Below are 6,228 nucleotides of genomic sequence, written 5' to 3'. Positions count from 1 at the left end.
TTCAAAACTACCTTGACTTAATTTTAAGAGACTGCTATTGGTACAATTCTTCCTAAGGAAACTGGAAAAAAGTTTGGGGTTAGACACCAGTGAGGATACCAGTGACTTCCTGGCCTGAGCAGGGAAGTTGATCACGATTGTAGGAGTTTTGGTAGCCCACGCACTCTGAGGAAAGGAGCTCCATCTGACCCCACTGTACCTTCTGAGCTTGATATGTGGTAGATGCCACATAAAAGGTTGTTGAAAGAAGGAAGGGCCCCATAATTTCCGGTGTAGCGAATCTATGGGATATAAACTACCTAACTTCCCCAGAAAAGAGAAAGGAGCAAGAGAGGAACAAGCTGGAGGAAATCGCCGGGAACACCATTTGGGAGAATCCAAAGGAGGATAATTATGGCCTTAAATTAGACTCTGCCCCATCTCCTCCTCAGACTGAGAATCCGTAAACTTTGCTTTGGTGGGGGACCCTGAGAGTTGTTTGTATCCCTCCCCCTCTGTTTCGTTGAGACCCAGGAATGCTGCTAACAAGTGGTCATTGACGTTTCTGTGCATCGCACAACTACTGTTATATGAAATTTATTATCCACTATAGATATTAACCTAGTAAGAGACATTCTCAACAGCGAAGTGGCAAAATATACTGGCAATGGAACCACTGTGAACTGGTGGCATAAATTACTTGGGGGGAACAGGCCACTCAATGGCTGTCACTCCATAGTATTGCCCAATTCATACACTCAAAAAGTAGATGTTAAAGAGAGACAAAAATTGGCTGGTTGTGATCAACAGCAATTGGGGGGGGGGGGGGGGAATTAAACATTCTTGGCATAGAATGCATTGAAAAGCAGTAAAGACAACCAGAAGAAAGAAGATACAGCTTTATTCTTAGAAAGGGAGAGCAAATAGTTCCAACTCCGGGAGTTCACAGTAGGAAATGATTAGCCAGATAGTCGTGAGAATGATCATCTTGCACACAGGAAATTCCCACAAGGCACAGATTGTCTTTTTGATCGAATTAATCTTCAGTTAAGCAAAATGAGCACAGTTATTGATAGCTGGGAAGCTAAGCAATAAACCATGAAATGGGTTAATAATTAGATACAGAGCATCTTAATTGAATTTTTAAGAACAAGCCTCAGAGGTTCTGTGAAACATAATAGATAATACCAAGCTACACAAATATTAGCTCTGGCCCATGCAGTTGAGGACAAAATATACATATATTTATCTCGGAAGGGGCTGCAAGTTTTTTTTGAGTTACGATTTTATACAAGCATAGTCAAGTCAACGTCATACTTGAATGTGCATTTTTAAGACATTAAGATCTATGTTTCCTTATAGTTTCTAAGTTGAATGCTAAGTCATGTTGGTCAAGCACTATAGATGCTACACATCAAAGGCAAAATATAGTTTATTGTTCTGCCCTGCTTTGAAAGGAACAAAAATTTTATTAGAGGCAGGAAGATGTTATGATAGCATTTAGTATTATAAATTCACCCATTGGACAAACACTTACTTTTTTACTTGCTCTGCAGCAGGGATTGTGCCCGGCCTATGCTGTCCAATAAAACAAGGATTAGCTGTATGTGGCTCTTGAGTACTTGAAAAGTGGCTAGCACAAAGTGAGAGAAGTGTAAAATACATCCCAGATTTTAAAGACTTAGTACAAAAAAAGGAAATATCACCTTAATTATTTTCATATTGGTACATGTTACAATAATACTTTGATTATGTGGGGTTAAATAATATATGTTATTAAAATTAATTTCACCTGTTTCTTTTTAGTTTTGTGTAACTACTGGAAAATGGAAAACTTTGTCTGGGCTCCCACTTGTGCCAGACGGTAGGAAGACACAACAAAAGACTCTTTCCTCAAAGAGTTCATAGTCTAAAGAATGGAGAAAAGTAAAAATGGCAAAAGGCTGGGTTTCCAGCCTTTATTTCACTAGATAAAGAGTAGGAGAGGGTGGGGTGGGAGGAATTTTCAAATTTGCAATTCCGTCTCTTCAGGTTTAACAGCTCTATTTTGCCTAAATATTCCATAGATTGAAAGTTTAATTCCTTCTCAGGGCTATTTCTCCACAAGTCCCTCTACTGGGCAAGATGGCACCTGGATTTGCTCACTGGGTTGTTGTCACATCAGAGGAGGGTAGGGCGCTCAGCCATGCTCATGGGTCCTCATACTGGCCTCCCTGTGCTCATAGGAACCCGGGCTCACCTCTGCATAGTCCTAAGGCTCACCATGGCTTTCATTGGATGCCCTACCAGCAGTCCTACAGCAGACCTCTGCTAGAGGCTCCCTCAGCCCCTTTTGCAGCACAGCCCCTCAACATGGTCAGTTTCAGCTCTTCTGTGCTCTGCGCAAGGTGAGGAGTTTCTGTACTGCTTCCACACAACTCGGGACCTGTCCCTACCTGACAGCACCATGACACTAGTTCACCTCCACTGCTGCACTCCACAGTAGGCTTGTGGTGCCCAGGGATATAGTCTCCTCTCTCCAGAACCATCGCCTACCCCCTTCCCCAAATTTCTTAATGGGAACTTGATTGAAAACCCTACTGACTTGGCACTTTTACCCCCACAAACAGGTGGTGTTTCCAACACAACTCCTCTCTAGGGTTTTATCTCTTGCCTTTCCTCTTTCCCACCTTACCCCTGAAAGGGTTACTACTGTGTGAGGACGCATGACAGGTATTTCTTAAATAACACAATTAGTAATCACAACATAGTTCAAGCATTATACAAAGAAGCATGCCCAAAGGACACTGGAGGTTCAGAGGAGGAGGACCTAACTCATCCTGGTGGCAAAGCAAGGCTTTCCAGAGCAAGTGGTATTTGTCCATTTATCACATTCAGAGATCTTTATTGAACACTACAGTGTGCCAGGCACTGTTCTAGGCTCAAGGGTTCATTGTGGCACATAAGACAGACACAGTTTCTGATCCAGTCAAGCTTAGTGGAGGAAAACCAAACATTATGTAGGAAAAAGAATAAGTTGATGTCTCTTCAGGCAGGGATCATACCGTGAAGAAAAGAATGCAGTGGAGTAATGAAACAAGAAAATGCCTGTTGGGTGGACAGGTCCATGAGGTGGAGAGGAAGAACCTCTCTAGCTCTGGAGTCAGAGGGATGCTGAGTGAAAGGGCCAGGAAGGGCAAAGGTTTGCCCAGTTGAAGAATTGAAAACAAAAGGCCCATGTGTCTGAGCTGAGTTTTGGAGGAGTGACGTGAGATATCTGGGTCGTGGACCAGGGAGGGGGCATCATTTCAGGGAAAGGGAACCATCAACTGTATAACGTGGGAACTGCAACTTCAATCAAGAGTGATAGCCTAAGTCCAAGTGGTGGTGAGTTCCAGTAAAATTTCCCTCGTCCTTTTCAGGTAAAAGGAGTGTTAAGAGAGCAAGAGTATGATATTTTTTCCATGTAGTTTGGGAGGCAAGGGGGTGAGTTCAATGGAATGTTCTTCCTACAGTGTGATCTTGAGGTTAATCTACTTCTCACTTGTCAACATTTGTAGTAAGGGTTTATTGAGTGTATGGTGTTTTTCAGAGATTATAATATGTGTATTGTATACACTATCCCTCTAATTCACCACTGTGTAAAACCCAATTTACAAACGAGGAGAATGAGGTGCAGAGAAGTTAGGTAACTTGTTTCAAGTTACTCAATTAAAAAGTAGCAAAAATGGAATTCAAATCCAGGTCTTGTGATGTCAAAACCCATGTTCCTTCTACTATTGTGTATACAGAAACACAGTTGTGTTCAAAGAGGGTAGACTGGGGTGGGGTGGTAGATGTCGAGTAAGGCAATGTAGGTAACTTCTCCCAAGAGGCTTCAGAGGACAGCACCGAGTACCCTGGGGACTCTTTTGGTGCCTGGCTCCTGGGCTCAGCAGATGTCTTCTATCAGCCTGCTAAGAACAAGTCCGTCTCTGAGGGGTGCACTACATTGGCCACGTTTATGATGCATAAATCAGAATGCCAGTTCACTACTGATAGTACAAAAGGGACCCCAGCCCTCAAAGTCCGCATGACTCACCCTCTAGGTTAACCAACACGGGAGGTCGTGTCATCCTCGGACATTGATTGTACACATGGAATTGGGAAGAAAATTAGAAACACAGCTCTTTCAAGCTCCTCTTCTCATCAGGTTACGGTGACATGACGTATCCATTTTTCAATAGGACGGTCTTCCAAATAGGAATGAAGATATGCCAAGGCCACGAAACTACCAATGAACTTCGCCCGTGCCACTTGAAGACTGGCTTTGCCAATGGCTCAAGAACACTGGATACACAATCCACTCCTAATCTCTTCTGTGACCCATTCTTAATTGGGCATGGTTTGCGTTTGTATCTGTGACTTCTTTTTTATGAAGCCATGACTGACCATCTCCACTTCCCATTCTGTTCCCTAAACAAGTCAGTACCATCAATCAGGTTAAAGTCTAGCCTTACTGCCTGAGTAACATTTGGTTTCTTTGAAGTGACATTTTCTATCTCTGCTTCAGTATGTGTCAACTTCTTAAAGGTTATTCTTCAGCGGATGACCCAGTTTCCGGGTCCTTAGGGGGTACCTCACCGAAGACTCCACCTCCTGAAAACACATACTGCCCTCACTGTCCCTCACAGTAGTGTATGGAAGGAAAATGTTAAGATAGTGTCCAGCTCACAGATAGCCTGAGTTACTCAATGTGAGTCACCCTAGATTTGGAGCACCCAGGCCGGCACTGAGCATTGGGGCCCAAAGCTGAGAAATAAAGACGCACTAAATACCTTACAGTCTATAAAGAGCAACACTGGAGCCAGTTTCATTCCTACAAAGGGATTTTGAATTGGTGAAAGAAAAACCTTTCTGCAATCAACCACCACCTACTACACCTCCACAACATCAAAGAAAAGAGGGTGGTAAGGGTAGGAAGAGGGGGAGGTCAAGAGACATAAGTCCAGAGAGAAGTTTGGGATACTAGGGAGAGGGCAATTTCTTCTTGCCCTTTGGAGGAAGGGTGGTTCTTTCTCCATTGCTCCCAGGTTAAATTAAACTTTTGGTTATTGACAGGAAGAGAATACTGACATTCCCTTCCTCGACTGCCTGATTGCTGAGCTGCAGGGCCTGAAGTCCTGTCCCACGGCAGCCTTAGGATCACTTTGGGGCATGGAGGAAGAATTGGAAGAACTTTACATACGTCCCCCGGGGGGGAGGGTGGGAGCACCTTAAATATAAAGATTAGCGCCTACTTTTGGACTGTAGATTTTTTAAAGAAAATGTGTTGGAATGGTCGCATGAGGAATTGCCTGCGAAGGAGACAGAGGACGGCTCCTGTGCTGTGACACCATGACACTAAAGGAGTATGAAAGAGAACCTCAGAGCTTCCCACAGATGCATGTAAAGGGTCTCATAGCACACAGGGAGTAAGAGCTGTGTGGTTGTTGTGGGAAGATCCGGCCATGGTTTCGCTCCGCTACCCCCATGGCTTTGTTTGGCTTTTGTCTTCAGGCTTATTTAGTCACATCACAAGATGGTTGCAACAGGTCTAAGATTTATGTCTTTGCCTAACAATACCCAAAGGCTAGAAGAGGGGGAAAGGGCTTCCTTCCCAAAATCCCTTTGGAAGAGCAAAGACAACTTTTCCAAAAGCCTCTCTGGATTCTCACATATTTCATTGGGCAGAATGGCATCACATGCCCATTCCTAACTCAATCATTATGGGGGCATACCATTATCATTATTAGCTTCAGCCTTCTCTAAAAGAAGTTCTGGGTTCTATTTATAAGGAATACAGAGCAAAAGACTAAAGCGTAGGCAGGAACTGTATCTGCCATATGGAGGAGTTCTACTTGAACAGCCACCTTCCTGTGTGTGGATATGGGTGTCTGGGAGCTGCCTGAAGGTTGAGTAATCCCAGGACTCTTCCTGCCAGATGTGGGATTTTATGGCAATATACACCCTTCAAACCCTAACTGGTTGCCTAACTGGGTGATTTAATTTGGAGAGTCCATTCACTGGTGTATTAGTCAATACTCTTTTGGTTGCAAAGAACAGAAACCAACATCAACTAACTTAATCAATGTGTTTGTATAATGAAAAATCCAGGAGGTTCATTTTTTTTCTAGGAAAATTGGATACAAGTGGTCAGTTGATGTCTTTACTACTATAGCACTCTCCACAACTGTGGAGAATGATTTCCTTGGTGTTGGCATTTTTCTCAGAAAGGCACCTTCCTTGCTC

The sequence above is a fragment of the Prionailurus viverrinus genome, chromosome A1, assembly GCF_022837055.1.
Source record: "Prionailurus viverrinus isolate Anna chromosome A1, UM_Priviv_1.0, whole genome shotgun sequence".
Taxonomy (NCBI): domain Eukaryota; kingdom Metazoa; phylum Chordata; class Mammalia; order Carnivora; family Felidae; genus Prionailurus; species Prionailurus viverrinus.
This window is presented reverse-complemented; position numbering follows the sequence as displayed.